The 15292-nt window shown below is 42.3% G+C and overlaps 30 non-coding genes across 30 annotated transcripts; all 30 read right to left on the bottom strand.

Moving 5' to 3' along the window:
• Nucleotides 1-157: 157 nt before the first annotated feature.
• On the bottom strand, nt 158-249 carry trnar-ucu (transfer RNA arginine (anticodon UCU)). Its single transcript is given in 2 exon segments — nt 158-193; nt 213-249. It is a non-coding gene; the product is annotated as a tRNA-Arg (tRNA).
• Nucleotides 250-648: 399 nt separating this feature from the next.
• trnar-ucu (transfer RNA arginine (anticodon UCU)) lies at nt 649-740 on the bottom strand. The gene is given in 2 exon segments: nt 649-684; nt 704-740. It is a non-coding gene; the product is annotated as a tRNA-Arg (tRNA).
• A 398-nt stretch (nt 741-1138) lies between these two features.
• trnar-ccu (transfer RNA arginine (anticodon CCU)) lies at nt 1139-1264 on the bottom strand. Its single transcript has 2 exons — nt 1228-1264; nt 1139-1174 (listed from the first exon to the last, which is right to left on the bottom strand). It is a non-coding gene; the product is annotated as a tRNA-Arg (tRNA).
• Nucleotides 1265-1664: 400 nt separating this feature from the next.
• trnar-ccu (transfer RNA arginine (anticodon CCU)) lies at nt 1665-1790 on the bottom strand. Its single transcript has 2 exons — nt 1754-1790; nt 1665-1700 (listed from the first exon to the last, which is right to left on the bottom strand). It is a non-coding gene; the product is annotated as a tRNA-Arg (tRNA).
• A 397-nt stretch (nt 1791-2187) lies between these two features.
• trnar-ccu (transfer RNA arginine (anticodon CCU)) lies at nt 2188-2313 on the bottom strand. The gene is made up of 2 exons: nt 2277-2313; nt 2188-2223 (listed from the first exon to the last, which is right to left on the bottom strand). It is a non-coding gene; the product is annotated as a tRNA-Arg (tRNA).
• Nucleotides 2314-2713: 400 nt separating this feature from the next.
• Nucleotides 2714-2805, bottom strand: trnar-ucu (transfer RNA arginine (anticodon UCU)). Its single transcript is given in 2 exon segments — nt 2714-2749; nt 2769-2805. It is a non-coding gene; the product is annotated as a tRNA-Arg (tRNA).
• A 398-nt stretch (nt 2806-3203) lies between these two features.
• On the bottom strand, nt 3204-3329 carry trnar-ccu (transfer RNA arginine (anticodon CCU)). The gene is made up of 2 exons: nt 3293-3329; nt 3204-3239 (listed from the first exon to the last, which is right to left on the bottom strand). It is a non-coding gene; the product is annotated as a tRNA-Arg (tRNA).
• Nucleotides 3330-3729: 400 nt separating this feature from the next.
• Nucleotides 3730-3821, bottom strand: trnar-ucu (transfer RNA arginine (anticodon UCU)). Its single transcript is given in 2 exon segments — nt 3730-3765; nt 3785-3821. It is a non-coding gene; the product is annotated as a tRNA-Arg (tRNA).
• A 399-nt stretch (nt 3822-4220) lies between these two features.
• On the bottom strand, nt 4221-4346 carry trnar-ccu (transfer RNA arginine (anticodon CCU)). Its single transcript has 2 exons — nt 4310-4346; nt 4221-4256 (listed from the first exon to the last, which is right to left on the bottom strand). It is a non-coding gene; the product is annotated as a tRNA-Arg (tRNA).
• Nucleotides 4347-4746: 400 nt separating this feature from the next.
• Nucleotides 4747-4838, bottom strand: trnar-ucu (transfer RNA arginine (anticodon UCU)). The gene is given in 2 exon segments: nt 4747-4782; nt 4802-4838. It is a non-coding gene; the product is annotated as a tRNA-Arg (tRNA).
• A 398-nt stretch (nt 4839-5236) lies between these two features.
• Nucleotides 5237-5362, bottom strand: trnar-ccu (transfer RNA arginine (anticodon CCU)). The gene is made up of 2 exons: nt 5326-5362; nt 5237-5272 (listed from the first exon to the last, which is right to left on the bottom strand). It is a non-coding gene; the product is annotated as a tRNA-Arg (tRNA).
• Nucleotides 5363-5762: 400 nt separating this feature from the next.
• Nucleotides 5763-5854, bottom strand: trnar-ucu (transfer RNA arginine (anticodon UCU)). Its single transcript is given in 2 exon segments — nt 5763-5798; nt 5818-5854. It is a non-coding gene; the product is annotated as a tRNA-Arg (tRNA).
• A 399-nt stretch (nt 5855-6253) lies between these two features.
• trnar-ucu (transfer RNA arginine (anticodon UCU)) lies at nt 6254-6345 on the bottom strand. Its single transcript is given in 2 exon segments — nt 6254-6289; nt 6309-6345. It is a non-coding gene; the product is annotated as a tRNA-Arg (tRNA).
• Nucleotides 6346-6745: 400 nt separating this feature from the next.
• On the bottom strand, nt 6746-6871 carry trnar-ccu (transfer RNA arginine (anticodon CCU)). The gene is made up of 2 exons: nt 6835-6871; nt 6746-6781 (listed from the first exon to the last, which is right to left on the bottom strand). It is a non-coding gene; the product is annotated as a tRNA-Arg (tRNA).
• A 399-nt stretch (nt 6872-7270) lies between these two features.
• Nucleotides 7271-7362, bottom strand: trnar-ucu (transfer RNA arginine (anticodon UCU)). The gene is given in 2 exon segments: nt 7271-7306; nt 7326-7362. It is a non-coding gene; the product is annotated as a tRNA-Arg (tRNA).
• A 399-nt stretch (nt 7363-7761) lies between these two features.
• On the bottom strand, nt 7762-7853 carry trnar-ucu (transfer RNA arginine (anticodon UCU)). The gene is given in 2 exon segments: nt 7762-7797; nt 7817-7853. It is a non-coding gene; the product is annotated as a tRNA-Arg (tRNA).
• Nucleotides 7854-8251: 398 nt separating this feature from the next.
• On the bottom strand, nt 8252-8377 carry trnar-ccu (transfer RNA arginine (anticodon CCU)). Its single transcript has 2 exons — nt 8341-8377; nt 8252-8287 (listed from the first exon to the last, which is right to left on the bottom strand). It is a non-coding gene; the product is annotated as a tRNA-Arg (tRNA).
• Nucleotides 8378-8777: 400 nt separating this feature from the next.
• On the bottom strand, nt 8778-8869 carry trnar-ucu (transfer RNA arginine (anticodon UCU)). Its single transcript is given in 2 exon segments — nt 8778-8813; nt 8833-8869. It is a non-coding gene; the product is annotated as a tRNA-Arg (tRNA).
• Nucleotides 8870-9268: 399 nt separating this feature from the next.
• On the bottom strand, nt 9269-9360 carry trnar-ucu (transfer RNA arginine (anticodon UCU)). Its single transcript is given in 2 exon segments — nt 9269-9304; nt 9324-9360. It is a non-coding gene; the product is annotated as a tRNA-Arg (tRNA).
• A 398-nt stretch (nt 9361-9758) lies between these two features.
• Nucleotides 9759-9884, bottom strand: trnar-ccu (transfer RNA arginine (anticodon CCU)). Its single transcript has 2 exons — nt 9848-9884; nt 9759-9794 (listed from the first exon to the last, which is right to left on the bottom strand). It is a non-coding gene; the product is annotated as a tRNA-Arg (tRNA).
• A 400-nt stretch (nt 9885-10284) lies between these two features.
• trnar-ucu (transfer RNA arginine (anticodon UCU)) lies at nt 10285-10376 on the bottom strand. Its single transcript is given in 2 exon segments — nt 10285-10320; nt 10340-10376. It is a non-coding gene; the product is annotated as a tRNA-Arg (tRNA).
• Nucleotides 10377-10775: 399 nt separating this feature from the next.
• trnar-ucu (transfer RNA arginine (anticodon UCU)) lies at nt 10776-10867 on the bottom strand. The gene is given in 2 exon segments: nt 10776-10811; nt 10831-10867. It is a non-coding gene; the product is annotated as a tRNA-Arg (tRNA).
• Nucleotides 10868-11267: 400 nt separating this feature from the next.
• trnar-ccu (transfer RNA arginine (anticodon CCU)) lies at nt 11268-11393 on the bottom strand. Its single transcript has 2 exons — nt 11357-11393; nt 11268-11303 (listed from the first exon to the last, which is right to left on the bottom strand). It is a non-coding gene; the product is annotated as a tRNA-Arg (tRNA).
• A 399-nt stretch (nt 11394-11792) lies between these two features.
• Nucleotides 11793-11884, bottom strand: trnar-ucu (transfer RNA arginine (anticodon UCU)). The gene is given in 2 exon segments: nt 11793-11828; nt 11848-11884. It is a non-coding gene; the product is annotated as a tRNA-Arg (tRNA).
• A 400-nt stretch (nt 11885-12284) lies between these two features.
• Nucleotides 12285-12376, bottom strand: trnar-ucu (transfer RNA arginine (anticodon UCU)). Its single transcript is given in 2 exon segments — nt 12285-12320; nt 12340-12376. It is a non-coding gene; the product is annotated as a tRNA-Arg (tRNA).
• A 399-nt stretch (nt 12377-12775) lies between these two features.
• Nucleotides 12776-12901, bottom strand: trnar-ccu (transfer RNA arginine (anticodon CCU)). Its single transcript has 2 exons — nt 12865-12901; nt 12776-12811 (listed from the first exon to the last, which is right to left on the bottom strand). It is a non-coding gene; the product is annotated as a tRNA-Arg (tRNA).
• Nucleotides 12902-13299: 398 nt separating this feature from the next.
• trnar-ccu (transfer RNA arginine (anticodon CCU)) lies at nt 13300-13425 on the bottom strand. Its single transcript has 2 exons — nt 13389-13425; nt 13300-13335 (listed from the first exon to the last, which is right to left on the bottom strand). It is a non-coding gene; the product is annotated as a tRNA-Arg (tRNA).
• A 400-nt stretch (nt 13426-13825) lies between these two features.
• trnar-ucu (transfer RNA arginine (anticodon UCU)) lies at nt 13826-13917 on the bottom strand. Its single transcript is given in 2 exon segments — nt 13826-13861; nt 13881-13917. It is a non-coding gene; the product is annotated as a tRNA-Arg (tRNA).
• A 399-nt stretch (nt 13918-14316) lies between these two features.
• trnar-ucu (transfer RNA arginine (anticodon UCU)) lies at nt 14317-14408 on the bottom strand. Its single transcript is given in 2 exon segments — nt 14317-14352; nt 14372-14408. It is a non-coding gene; the product is annotated as a tRNA-Arg (tRNA).
• Nucleotides 14409-14808: 400 nt separating this feature from the next.
• Nucleotides 14809-14934, bottom strand: trnar-ccu (transfer RNA arginine (anticodon CCU)). Its single transcript has 2 exons — nt 14898-14934; nt 14809-14844 (listed from the first exon to the last, which is right to left on the bottom strand). It is a non-coding gene; the product is annotated as a tRNA-Arg (tRNA).
• Nucleotides 14935-15292: the final 358 nt, after the last annotated feature.

The following is a 15292-nucleotide window of genomic DNA, read 5'->3' as shown; positions in this document are numbered from 1 at the left end:
GCTCAACTAGACATGCAACATGCTATCAATTGTACCATCAGCCTTTTGGGCTGGGTTTATTGTGTGAAATGCTGCAATGTCAACTAACCTTTAGATAACAGGTACAACTAACAGAATGGAGATTATCATGTTTTCAAACCCTGGAGTTACTAAAGGACGACTCTGGTGGGACTCGAACCCACAACCTTTGAATTACATCTCAAGTGCTCAACTAGAAGTCCAATGCGCTATCCATTGCGCCACAGAGCCTGTTGAAGACTGTGTTTGACCATTCCATCATAATTTTTATTGTGCAACAGACAGTACAGAGACCACAGGTGCCTGTGTGGACAGGATAGGCCGTCTGTGAGGATTTCTATGTGGACAGACACAATATTTGTGTCCACACAGACTTGGAAAAAAAAATCAACGGACTGGGATTAAATATTTGGCAATCTACAATTGTTAGTTGGGTGGGACTGGAACACACAACCTTTAAACTCCATCTCATGCTCAACTAGACATGCAACATGCTATCAATTGTACCATCCAGCCTTTTGGGCTGGGTTTATTGTGTGAAATGCTGCAATGTCAACTAACCTTTAGATAAGAGGTACAACTACCAGAATGGAGATTATCATGTCTTCAAAACCTGGAGTTACTAAAGGATGACTCTGGTGGGACTCGAACCCACAACCTTTGAATTACATCTCAAGTGCTCAACTAGAAGTCCAATGCGCTATCCATTGCGCCACAGAGCCTGTTGAAGACTGTGTTTGACCATTGCATCATAATGTTTATTGTGCAACAGACAGTACAGTACCACAGGATCCTGTGTGGACAGGATAGGCCGTCTGTGAGGATTTCTATGTGGACAGACACAATATTTGTGTCCACACAGACTTGGAAAAAAAAATCAACGGACTGGGATCAAATATTTGGCAATCTACAATTGTTAGTTGGTAGGGACTGGAACACACACCCTTTAAACTCCATCTCATGCTCAACTAGACATGCAACATGCTATCAATTGTACCATCCAGCCTTTTGGGCTGGGTTTATTGTGTGAAATGCTGCAATGTCAACTAACCTTTAGATAAGAGGTACAACTAACAGAATGGAGATTATCATGTCTTCAAACCCTGGAGTTACTAAAGGACGACTCTGGTGGGACTCGAACCCACAACCTTTGAATTACATCTCAAGTGCTCAACTAGAACCTTTAGAATTACATTGCAACTTTTCAACTAGGAGTCCAATGCGCTATCCATTGCGCCACAGAGCCTGTTGAAGACTGTGTTTGACCATTGCATCATAATGTTTATTGTGCAACAGACAGTACAGTACCACAGGATCCTGTGTGGACAGGATAGGTCGTCTGTGAGGATTTATCTGTGGTCAGACAGCAATATTTGTGTCCACACAGACTTGGAAAAAAATCAACAAGACACTGGGATTAAATATTTGGCAATCTACAATTGATAGTTGGGTGGGACTGGAACACACAACCTTTAAACTCCATCTCATGCTCAACTAGACATGCAACATGCTATCAATTGTACCATCCAGCCTTTTGGGCTGGGTTTATTGTGTGAAATGCTGCAATGTCAACTAACCTTTAGATAAGAGGTACAACTACCAGAATGGAGATTATCATGTCTTCAAACCCTGGAGTTACTAAGGGACGACTCTGGTGGGACTTGAACCCACAACCTTTGAATTACATCCCAAGTGCTCAACTAGAACCTTTAGAATTACATCGGAACTTTTCAACTAGGAGTCTAATGCGCTATCCATTGCGCCACAGAGCCTGTTGAAGACTGTGTTTTACCATTGCATCATAATGTTTATTGTGCAACAGACAGTACAGTACCACAGGATCCTGTGTGGACAGGATAGGCCGTCTGTGAGGATTTCTATGTGGACAGACACAATATTTGTGTCCACACAGACTTGGAAAAAAAAACAACGGACTGGGATCAAATATTTGGCAATCTACAATTGTTAGTTGGGTGGGACTGGAACACACAACCTTTAAACTCCATCTCATGCTCAACTAGACATGCAACATGCTATCAATTGTACCATCCAGGCTTTTGGGCTGGGTTTATTGTGTGAAATGCTGCAATGTCAACTAACCTTTAGATAAGAGGTACAACTACCAGAATGGAGATTATCATGTCTTCAAACCCTGGAGTTACTAAAGGACGACTCTGGTGGGACTCGAACCCACAACCTTTGAATTACATCTCAAGTGCTCAACTAGAACCTTTAGAATTCCATCGCAACATTTCAACTAGGAGTCCAATGCGCTATCCATTGCGCCACAGAGCCTGTTGAAGACTGTGTTTGACCATTGCATCATAATGTTTATTGTGCAACAGACAGTACAGTACCACAGGATCCTGTGTGGAATGGATAGGTCGTCTGTGAGGATTTATCTGTGGTCACACAACAATATTTGTGTCCACACAGACTTGGAAAAAAATCAACAAGACACTGGGATTAAATATTTGGCAATCTACAATTGTTAGTTGGGTGGGACTGGAACACACACCCTTTAAACTCCATCTCATGCTCAACTAGACATGCAACATGCTATCAATTGTACCATCCAGCCTTTTGGGCTGGGTTTATTGTGTGAAATGCTGCAATGTCAACTAACCTTAAGATAAGAGGTACAACTACCAGGATGGAGATTATCATGTCTTCAAACCCTGGAGTTACTAAAGGACGACTCTGGTGGGACTCGAACCCACAACCTTTGAATTACATCTCAAATGCTCAACTAGAAGTCCAATGCGCTATCCATTGCGCCACAGAGCCTGTTGAAGACTGTGTTTGACCATTCCATCAAAATGTTTATTGTGCAACAGACAGTACAGTACCACAGGATCCTGTGTGGACAGGATAGGCCATCTGTGAGGATTTCTATGTGGACAGACACAATATTTGTGTCCACACAGACTTGGAAAAAAAAATCAACGGACTGGGATCAAATATTTGGCAATCTACAATTGTTAGTTGGTAGGGACTGGAACACACACCCTTTAAACTCCATCTCATGCTCAACTAGACATGCAACATGCTATCAATTGTACCATCCAGCCTTTTGGGCTGGGTTTATTGTGTGAAATGCTGCAATGTCAACTAACCTTTAGATAAGAGGTACAACTAACAGAATGGAGATTATCATGTCTTCAAACCCTGGAGTTACTAAAGGACGACTCTGGTGGGACTTGAACCCACAACCTTTGAATTACATCTCAAGTGCTCAACTAGAACCTTTAGAATTACATCGCAACTTTTCAACTAGGAGTCCAATGCGCTATCCATTGCGCCACAGAGCCTGTTGAAGACTGTGTTTGACCATTGCATCATAATGTTTAATGTGAAACAGACAGTACAGTACCACAGGATCCTGTGTGGACAGGATAGGTCGTCTGTGAGGATTTATCTGTGGTCAGACAGCAATATTTGTGTCCACACAGACTTGGAAAAAAATCAACAAGACACTGGGATCAAATATTTGGCAATCTACAATTGTTAGTTGGGTGGGACTGGAATACACAACCTTTAAACTCCATCTCATGCTCAACTAGACATGCAACATGCTATCAATTGTACCATTCAGCCTTTTGGGCTGGGTTTATTGTGTGAAATGCTGCAATGTCAACTAACCTTTAGATAAGAGGTACAACTACCAGAATGGAGATTATCATGTCTTCAAACCCTGGAGTTACTAAAGGACGACTCTGGTGGGACTCGAACCCACAACCTTTGAATTACATCTCAAGTGCTCAACTAGAAGTCCAATGCGCTATCCATTGCGCCACAGAGCCTGTTGAAGACTGTGTTTGACCATTCCATCATCATGTTTATTGTGCAACAGACAGTACAGAGACCACAGGTTCCTGTGTGGACAGGATAGCCCGTCTGTGAGGATTTCTACGTGGACAGAGACAATATTTGTGTCCACACAGACTTGGAAAAAAAAATCAACGGACTGGGATTAAATATTTGGCAATCTACAATTGTTGGTTGGGTGGGACTGGAACACACAACCTTTAAACTCCATCTCATGCTCAACTAGACATGCAACATGCTATCAATTGTACCATCCAGCCTTTTGGGCTGGGTTTATTGTGTGAAATGCTGCAATGTCAACTAACCTTTAGATAAGAGGTACAACTACCAGAATGGAGATTATCATGTCTTCAAACCCTGGAGTTACTAAAGGACGACTCTGGTGGGACTCGAACCCACAACCTTTGAATTACATCTCAAGTGCTCAACTAGAACCTTTAGAATTCCATCGCAACATTTCAACTAGGAGTCCAATGCGCTATCCATTGCGCCACAGAGCCTGTTGAAGACTGTGTTTGACCATTGCATCATAATGTTTATTGTGCAACAGACAGTACAGTACCACAGGATCCTGTGTGGAATGGATAGGTCGTCTGTGAGGATTTATCTGTGGTCACACAACAATATTTGTGTCCACACAGACTTGGAAAAAAATCAACAAGACACTGGGATTAAATATTTGGCAATCTACAATTGTTAGTTGGGTGGGACTGGAACACACACCCTTTAAACTCCATCTCATGCTCAACTAGACATGCAACATGCTATCAATTGTACCATCCAGCCTTTTGGGCTGGGTTTATTGTGTGAAATGCTGCAATGTCAACTAACCTTAAGATAAGAGGTACAACTACCAGGATGGAGATTATCATGTCTTCAAACCCTGGAGTTACTAAAGGACGACTCTGGTGGGACTCGAACCCACAACCTTTGAATTACATCTCAAATGCTCAACTAGAAGTCCAATGCGCTATCCATTGCGCCACAGAGCCTGTTGAAGACTGTGTTTGACCATTCCATCAAAATGTTTATTGTGCAACAGACAGTACAGTACCACAGGATCCTGTGTGGACAGGATAGGCCATCTGTGAGGATTTCTATGTGGACAGACACAATATTTGTGTCCACACAGACTTGGAAAAAAAAATCAACGGACTGGGATCAAATATTTGGCAATCTACAATTGTTAGTTGGTAGGGACTGGAACACACACCCTTTAAACTCCATCTCATGCTCAACTAGACATGCAACATGCTATCAATTGTACCATCCAGCCTTTTGGGCTGGGTTTATTGTGTGAAATGCTGCAATGTCAACTAACCTTTAGATAAGAGGTACAACTAACAGAATGGAGATTATCATGTCTTCAAACCCTGGAGTTACTAAAGGACGACTCTGGTGGGACTTGAACCCACAACCTTTGAATTACATCTCAAGTGCTCAACTAGAACCTTTAGAATTACATCGCAACTTTTCAACTAGGAGTCCAATGCGCTATCCATTGCGCCACAGAGCCTGTTGAAGACTGTGTTTGACCATTGCATCATAATGTTTAATGTGAAACAGACAGTACAGTACCACAGGATCCTGTGTGGACAGGATAGGTCGTCTGTGAGGATTTATCTGTGGTCAGACAGCAATATTTGTGTCCACACAGACTTGGAAAAAAATCAACAAGACACTGGGATCAAATATTTGGCAATCTACAATTGTTAGTTGGGTGGGACTGGAATACACAACCTTTAAACTCCATCTCATGCTCAACTAGACATGCAACATGCTATCAATTGTACCATTCAGCCTTTTGGGCTGGGTTTATTGTGTGAAATGCTGCAATGTCAACTAACCTTTAGATAAGAGGTACAACTACCAGAATGGAGATTATCATGTCTTCAAACCCTGGAGTTACTAAAGGACGACTCTGGTGGGACTCGAACCCACAACCTTTGAATTACATCTCAAGTGCTCAACTAGAAGTCCAATGCGCTATCCATTGCGCCACAGAGCCTGTTGAAGACTGTGTTTGACCATTCCATCATCATGTTTATTGTGCAACAGACAGTACAGAGACCACAGGTTCCTGTGTGGACAGGATAGCCCGTCTGTGAGGATTTCTACGTGGACAGAGACAATATTTGTGTCCACACAGACTTGGAAAAAAAAATCAACGGACTGGGATTAAATATTTGGCAATCTACAATTGTTGGTTGGGTGGGACTGGAACACACAACCTTTAAACTCCATCTCATGCTCAACTAGACATGCAACATGCTATCAATTGTACCATCCAGCCTTTTGGGCTGGGTTTATTGTGTGAAATGCTGCAATGTCAACTAACCTTTAGATAAGAGGTACAACTACCAGAATGGAGATTATCATGTCTTCAAACCCTGGAGTTACTAAGGGACGACTCTGGTGGGACTTGAACCCACAACCTTTGAATTACATCTCAAGTGCTCAACTAGAAGTCCAATGCGCTATCCATTGCGCCACAGAGCCTGTTGAAGACTGTGTTTGACCATTGCATCATAATGTTTATTGTGCAACAGACAGTACAGTACCACAGGATCCTGTGTGGAATGGATAGGTCGTCTGTGAGGATTTATCTGTGGTCACACAACAATATTTGTGTCCACACAGACTTGGAAAAAAATCAACAAGACACTGGGTTCAAATATTTGGCAATCTACAATTGTTAGTTGGGTGGGACTGGAACACACAACCTTTAAACTCCATCTCATGCTCAACTAGACATGCAACATGCTATCAATTGTACCATTCAGCCTTTTGGGCTGGGTTTATTGTGTGAAATGCTGCAATGTCAACTAACCTTTAGATAAGAGGTACAACTACCAGAATGGAGATTATCATGTCTTCAAACCCTGGAGTTACTAAAGGACGACTCTGGTGGGACTCGAACCCACAACCTTTGAAATACATCTCAAGTGCTCAACTAGAACCTCTAGAATTACATCGCAACTTTTCAACTAGGAGTCCAATGCGCTATCCATTGCGCCACAGAGCCTGTTGAAGACTGTGTTTGACCATTGCATCATAATGTTTATTGTGCAACAGACAGTACAGTACCACAGGATCCTGTGTGGACAGGATAGGTCGTCTGTGAGGATTTATCTGTGGTCAGACAACAATATTTGTGTCCACACAAACTTGGAAAAAAAAATCAACGGACTGGCATCAAATATTTGGCAATCTACAATTGTTAGTTGGGTGGGACTGGAACACACAACCTTTAAACTCCATCTCATGCTCAACTAGACATGCAACATGCTATCAATTGTACCATCCAGCCTTTTGGGCTGGGTTTATTGTGTGAAATGCTGCAATGTCAACTAACCTTTAGATAACAGGTACAACTAACAGAATGGAGATTATCATGTTTTCAAACCCTGGAGTTACTAAAGGACGACTCTGGTGGGACTCGAACCCACAACCTTTGAATTACATCTCAAGTGCTCAACTAGAAGTCCAATGCGCTATCCATTGCGCCACAGAGCCTGTTGAAGACTGTGTTTGACCATTCCATCATAATGTTTATTGTGCAACAGACAGTACAGAGACCACAGGTGCCTCTGTGGACAGGATAGGCCGTCTGTGAGGATTTCTATGTGGACAGACACAATATTTGTGTCCACACAGACTTGGAAAAAAAAATCAACGGACTGGGATTAAATATTTGGCAATCTACAATTGTTAGTTGGGTGGGACTGGAACACACAACCTTTAAACTCCATCTCATGCTCAACTAGACATGCAACATGCTATCAATTGTACCATCCAGCCTTTTGGGCTGGGTTTATTGTGTGAAATGCTGCAATGTCAACTAACCTTTAGATAAGAGGTACAACTACCAGAATGGAGATTATCATGTCTTCAAAACCTGGAGTTACTAAAGGATGACTCTGGTGGGACTCGAACCCACAACCTTTGAATTACATCTCAAGTGCTCAACTAGAAGTCCAATGCGCTATCCATTGCGCCACAGAGCCTGTTGAAGACTGTGTTTGACCATTGCATCATAATGTTTATTGTGCAACAGACAGTACAGTACCACAGGATCCTGTGTGGACAGGATAGGCCGTCTGTGAGGATTTCTATGTGGACAGACACAATATTTGTGTCCACACAGACTTGGAAAAAAAAATCAACGGACTGGGATCAAATATTTGGCAATCTACAATTGTTAGTTGGTAGGGACTGGAACACACACCCTTTAAACTCCATCTCATGCTCAACTAGACATGCAACATGCTATCAATTGTACCATCCAGCCTTTTGGGCTGGGTTTATTGTGTGAAATGCTGCAATGTCAACTAACCTTTAGATAAGAGGTACAACTAACAGAATGGAGATTATCATGTCTTCAAACCCTGGAGTTACTAAAGGACGACTCTGGTGGGACTCGAACCCACAACCTTTGAATTACATCTCAAGTGCTCAACTAGAACCTTTAGAATTACATTGCAACTTTTCAACTAGGAGTCCAATGCGCTATCCATTGCGCCACAGAGCCTGTTGAAGACTGTGTTTGACCATTGCATCATAATGTTTATTGTGCAACAGACAGTACAGTACCACAGGATCCTGTGTGGACAGGATAGGTCGTCTGTGAGGATTTATCTGTGGTCAGACAGCAATATTTGTGTCCACACAGACTTGGAAAAAAATCAACAAGACACTGGGATTAAATATTTGGCAATCTACAATTGATAGTTGGGTGGGACTGGAACACACAACCTTTAAACTCCATCTCATGCTCAACTAGACATGCAACATGCTATCAATTGTACCATCCAGCCTTTTGGGCTGGGTTTATTGTGTGAAATGCTGCAATGTCAACTAACCTTTAGATAAGAGGTACAACTACCAGAATGGAGATTATCATGTCTTCAAACCCTGGAGTTACTAAAGGACGACTCTGGTGGGACTCGAACCCACAACCTTTGAATTACATCTCAAGTGCTCAACTAGAAGTCCAATGCGCTATCCATTGCGCCACAGAGCCTGTTGAAGACTGTGTTTGACCATTCCATCATCATGTTTATTGTGCAACAGACAGTACAGAGACCACAGGTTCCTGTGTGGACAGGATAGCCCGTCTGTGAGGATTTCTACGTGGACAGAGACAATATTTGTGTCCACACAGACTTGGAAAAAAAAATCAACGGACTGGTATTAAATATTTGGCAATCTACAATTGTTGTTTGGGTGGGACTGGAACACACAACCTTTAAACTCCATCTCATGCTCAACTAGACATGCAACATGCTATCAATTGTACCATCCAGCCTTTTGGGCTGGGTTTATTGTGTGAAATGCTGCAATGTCAACTAACCTTAAGATAAGAGGTACAACTACCAGGATGGAGATTATCATGTCTTCAAACCCTGGAGTTACTAAAGGACGACTCTGGTGGGACTCGAACCCACAACCTTTGAATTACATCTCAAATGCTCAACTAGAAGTCCAATGCGCTATCCATTGCGCCACAGAGCCTGTTGAAGACTGTGTTTGACCATTCCATCAAAATGTTTATTGTGCAACAGACAGTACAGTACCACAGGATCCTGTGTGGACAGGATAGGCCATCTGTGAGGATTTCTATGTGGACAGACACAATATTTGTGTCCACACAGACTTGGAAAAAAAAATCAACGGACTGGGATCAAATATTTGGCAATCTACAATTGTTAGTTGGTAGGGACTGGAACACACACCCTTTAAACTCCATCTCATGCTCAACTAGACATGCAACATGCTATCAATTGTACCATCCAGCCTTTTGGGCTGGGTTTATTGTGTGAAATGCTGCAATGTCAACTAACCTTTAGATAAGAGGTACAACTAACAGAATGGAGATTATCATGTCTTCAAACCCTGGAGTTACTAAAGGACGACTCTGGTGGGACTTGAACCCACAACCTTTGAATTACATCTCAAGTGCTCAACTAGAACCTTTAGAATTACATCGCAACTTTTCAACTAGGAGTCCAATGCGCTATCCATTGCGCCACAGAGCCTGTTGAAGACTGTGTTTGACCATTGCATCATAATGTTTAATGTGAAACAGACAGTACAGTACCACAGGATCCTGTGTGGACAGGATAGGTCGTCTGTGAGGATTTATCTGTGGTCAGACAGCAATATTTGTGTCCACACAGACTTGGAAAAAAATCAACAAGACACTGGGATCAAATATTTGGCAATCTACAATTGTTAGTTGGGTGGGACTGGAATACACAACCTTTAAACTCCATCTCATGCTCAACTAGACATGCAACATGCTATCAATTGTACCATTCAGCCTTTTGGGCTGGGTTTATTGTGTGAAATGCTGCAATGTCAACTAACCTTTAGATAAGAGGTACAACTACCAGAATGGAGATTATCATGTCTTCAAACCCTGGAGTTACTAAAGGACGACTCTGGTGGGACTCGAACCCACAACCTTTGAATTACATCTCAAGTGCTCAACTAGAAGTCCAATGCGCTATCCATTGCGCCACAGAGCCTGTTGAAGACTGTGTTTGACCATTCCATCATCATGTTTATTGTGCAACAGACAGTACAGAGACCACAGGTTCCTGTGTGGACAGGATAGCCCGTCTGTGAGGATTTCTACGTGGACAGAGACAATATTTGTGTCCACACAGACTTGGAAAAAAAAATCAACGGACTGGGATTAAATATTTGGCAATCTACAATTGTTGGTTGGGTGGGACTGGAACACACAACCTTTAAACTCCATCTCATGCTCAACTAGACATGCAACATGCTATCAATTGTACCATCCAGCCTTTTGGGCTGGGTTTATTGTGTGAAATGCTGCAATGTCAACTAACCTTTAGATAAGAGGTACAACTACCAGAATGGAGATTATCATGTCTTCAAACCCTGGAGTTACTAAGGGACGACTCTGGTGGGACTTGAACCCACAACCTTTGAATTACATCTCAAGTGCTCAACTAGAAGTCCAATGCGCTATCCATTGCGCCACAGAGCCTGTTGAAGACTGTGTTTGACCATTGCATCATAATGTTTATTGTGCAACAGACAGTACAGTACCACAGGATCCTGTGTGGAATGGATAGGTCGTCTGTGAGGATTTATCTGTGGTCACACAACAATATTTGTGTCCACACAGACTTGGAAAAAAATCAACAAGACACTGGGTTCAAATATTTGGCAATCTACAATTGTTAGTTGGGTGGGACTGGAACACACAACCTTTAAACTCCATCTCATGCTCAACTAGACATGCAACATGCTATCAATTGTACCATTCAGCCTTTTGGGCTGGGTTTATTGTGTGAAATGCTGCAATGTCAACTAACCTTTAGATAAGAGGTACAACTACCAGAATGGAGATTATCATGTCTTCAAACCCTGGAGTTACTAAAGGACGACTCTGGTGGGACTCGAACCCACAACCTTTGAAATACATCTCAAGTGCTCAACTAGAACCTCTAGAATTACATCGCAACTTTTCAACTAGGAGTCCAATGCGCTATCCATTGCGCCACAGAGCCTGTTGAAGACTGTGTTTGACCATTGCATCATAATGTTTATTGTGCAACAGACAGTACAGTACCACAGGATCCTGTGTGGACAGGATAGGTCGTCTGTGAGGATTTATCTGTGGTCAGACAACAATATTTGTGTCCACACAAACTTGGAAAAAAAAATCAACGGACTGGCATCAAATATTTGGCAATCTACAATTGTTAGTTGGGTGGGACTGGAACACACAACCTTTAAACTCCATCTCATGCTCAACTAGACATGCAACATGCTATCAATTGTACCATCCAGCCTTTTGGGCTGGGTTTATTGTGTGAAATGCTGCAATGTCAACTAACCTTTAGATAACAGGTACAACTAACAGAATGGAGATTATCATGTTTTCAAACCCTGGAGTTACTAAAGGACGACTCTGGTGGGACTCGAACCCACAACCTTTGAATTACATCTCAAGTGCTCAACTAGAAGTCCAATGCGCTATCCATTGCGCCACAGAGCCTGTTGAAGACTGTGTTTGACCATTCCATCATAATGTTTATTGTGCAACAGACAGTACAGAGACCACAGGTGCCTGTGTGGACAGGATAGGTCGTCTGTGAGGATTTATCTGTGGTCAGACAACAATATTTGTGTCCACACAAACTTGGAAAAAAAAATCAACGGACTGGCATCAAATATTTGGCAATCTACAATTGTTAGTTGGGTGGGACTGGAACACACAACCTTTAAACTCCATCTCATGCTCAACTAGACATGCAACATGCTATCAATTGTACCATCCAGCCTTTTGGGCTGGGTTTATTGTGTGAAATGCTGCAATGTCAACTAACCTTTAGATAACAGGTACAACTAACAGAATGGAGATTATCATGTTTTCAAACCCTGGAGTTACTAAAGGACGACTCTGGTGGGACTCGAACCCACAACCTTTGAATTACATCTCAAGTGCTCAACTAGAAGTCCAATGCGCTATCCATTGCGCCACAGAGCCTGTTGAAGACTGTGTTTGACCATTCCATCATCATGTTTATTGTGCAACAGACAGTACAGAGACCACAGGTGCCTGTGTGGACAGGATAGGCCGTCTGTGAGGATTTCTATGTGGACAGACACAATATTTGTGTCCACACAGACTTGGAAAAAAAAATCAACGGACTGGGATTAAATATTTGGCAATCTACAATTGTTAGTTGGGTGGGACTGGAACACACAACCTTTAAACTCCATCTCATGCTCAACTAGACATGCAACATGCTATCAATTGTACCATCCAGCCTTTTGGGCTGGGTTTATTGTGTGAAATGCTGCAATGTCAACTAACCTTTAGATAAGAGGTACAACTACCAGAATGGAGATTATCATGTCTTCAAACCCTGGAGTTACTAAAGGACGACTCTGGTGGGACTCGAACCCACAACCTTTGAATTACATCTCAAGTGCTCAACTAGAACCTTTAGAATTACATCGCAACTTTTCAACTAGGAGTCCAATGCGCTATCCATTGCGCCACAGAGCCTGTTGAAGACTGTGTTTGACCATTGCATCATAATGTTTATTGTGCAACAGACAGTACAGTACCACAGGATCCTGTGTGGACAGGATAGGCCGTCTGTGAGGATTTCTATGTGGACAGACACAATATTTGTGTCCACACAGACTTGGGAAAAAAAATCAACGGACTGGGATCAAATATTTGGCAATCTACAATTGTTAGTTGGTAGGGACTGGAACACACACCCTTTAAACTCCATCTCATGCTCAACTAGACATGCAACATGCTATCAATTGTACCATCCAGCCTTTTGGGCTGGGTTTATTGTGTGAAATGCTGCAATGTCAACTAACCTTTAGATAAGAGGTACAACTAACAGAATGGAGATTATCATGTCTTCAAACCCTGGAGTTACTAAAGGACGACTCTGGTGGGACTCGAACCCACAACCTTTGAATTACATCTCAAGTGCTCAACTAGAACCTTTAGAATTACATTGCAACTTTTCAACTAGGAGTCCAATGCGCTATCCATTGCGCCACAGAGCCTGTTGAAGACTGTGTTTGACCATTGCATCATAATGTTTATTGTGCAACAGACAGTACAGTACCACAGGATCCTGTGTGGACAGGATAGGTCGTCTGTGAGGATTTATCTGTGGTCAGACAGCAATATTTGTGTCCACACAGACTTGGAAAAAAATCAACAAGACACTGGGATTAAATATTTGGCAATCTACAATTGATAGTTGGGTGGGACTGGAACACACAACCTTTAAACTCCATCTCATGCTCAACTAGACATGCAACATGCTATCAATTGTACCATCCAGCCTTTTGGGCTGGGTTTATTGTGTGAAATGCTGCAATGTCAACTAACCTTTAGATAAGAGGTACAACTACCAGAATGGAGATTATCATGTCTTCAAACCCTGGAGTTACTAAAGGACGACTCTGGTGGGACTCGAACCCACAACCTTTGAATTACATCTCAAGTGCTCAACTAGAAGTCCAATGCGCTATCCATTGCGCCACAGAGCCTGTTGAAGACTGTGTTTGACCATTCCATCATCATGTTTATTGTGCAACAGACAGTACAGAGACCACAGGTTCCTGTGTGGACAGGATAGCCCGTCTGTGAGGATTTCTATGTGGACAGAGACAATATTTGTGTCCACACAGACTTGGAAAAAAAAATCAACGGACTGGGATTAAATATTTGGCAATCTACAATTGTTGGTTGGGTGGGACTGGAACACACAACCTTTAAACTCCATCTCATGCTCAACTAGACATGCAACATGCTATCAATTGTACCATCCAGCCTTTTGGGCTGGGTTTATTGTGTGAAATGCTGCAATGTCAACTAACTTTTAGATAAGAGGTACAACTACCAGAATGGAGATTATCATGTCTTCAAACCCTGGAGTTACTAAGGGACGACTCTGGTGGGACTTGAACCCACAACCTTTGAATTACATCTCAAGTGCTCAACTAGAAGTCCAATGCGCTATCCATTGCGCCACAGAGCCTGTTGAAGACTGTGTTTGACCATTGCATCATAATGTTTATTGTGCAACAGACAGTACAGTACCACAGGATCCTGTGTGGAATGGATAGGTCTTCTGTGAGGATTTATCTGTGGTCACACAACAATATTTGTGTCCACACAGACTTGGAAAAAAATCAACAAGACACTGGGATCAAATATTTGGCAATCTACAATTGTTAGTTGGGTGGGACTGGAACACACAACCTTTAAACTCCATCTCATGCTCAACTAGACATGCAACATGCTATCAATTGTACCATTCAGCCTTTTGGGCTGGGTTTATTGTGTGAAATGCTGCAATGTCAACTAACCTTTAGATAAGAGGTACAACTACCAGAATGGAGATTATCATGTCTTCAAACCCTGGAGTTACTAAAGGACGACTCTGGTGGGACTCGAACCCACAACCTTTGAATTACATCTCAAGTGCTCAACTAGAACCTCTAGAATTACATCGCAACTTTTCAACTAGGAGTCCAATGCGCTATCCATTGCGCCACAGAGCCTGTTGAAGACTGTGTTTGACCATTGCATCATAATGTTTATTGTGCAACAGACAGTACAGTACCACAGGATCCTGTGTGGACAGGATAGGTCGTCTGTGAGGATTTATCTGTGGTCAGACAACAATATTTGTGTCCACACAGACTTGGAAACAAAAATGGGACTGGGATCAAATATTTGGCAATCTTCAATTGTTAGTTGGGTGGGACTGGAACACACAACCTTTAAACTCCATCTCATGCTCAACTAGACATGCAACATGCTATCAATTGTACCATCCAGCCTTTTGGGCTGGGTTTATTGTGTGAAATGCTGCAATGTCAACTAACCTTTAGATAACAGGGACAACTAACAGAATGG

The sequence above is a fragment of the Cololabis saira genome, unplaced genomic scaffold (assembly GCF_033807715.1).
Source record: "Cololabis saira isolate AMF1-May2022 unplaced genomic scaffold, fColSai1.1 scf097, whole genome shotgun sequence".
Lineage (NCBI taxonomy): Eukaryota > Metazoa > Chordata > Actinopteri > Beloniformes > Belonidae > Cololabis > Cololabis saira.
This window is presented reverse-complemented; position numbering and strand designations above follow the sequence as displayed.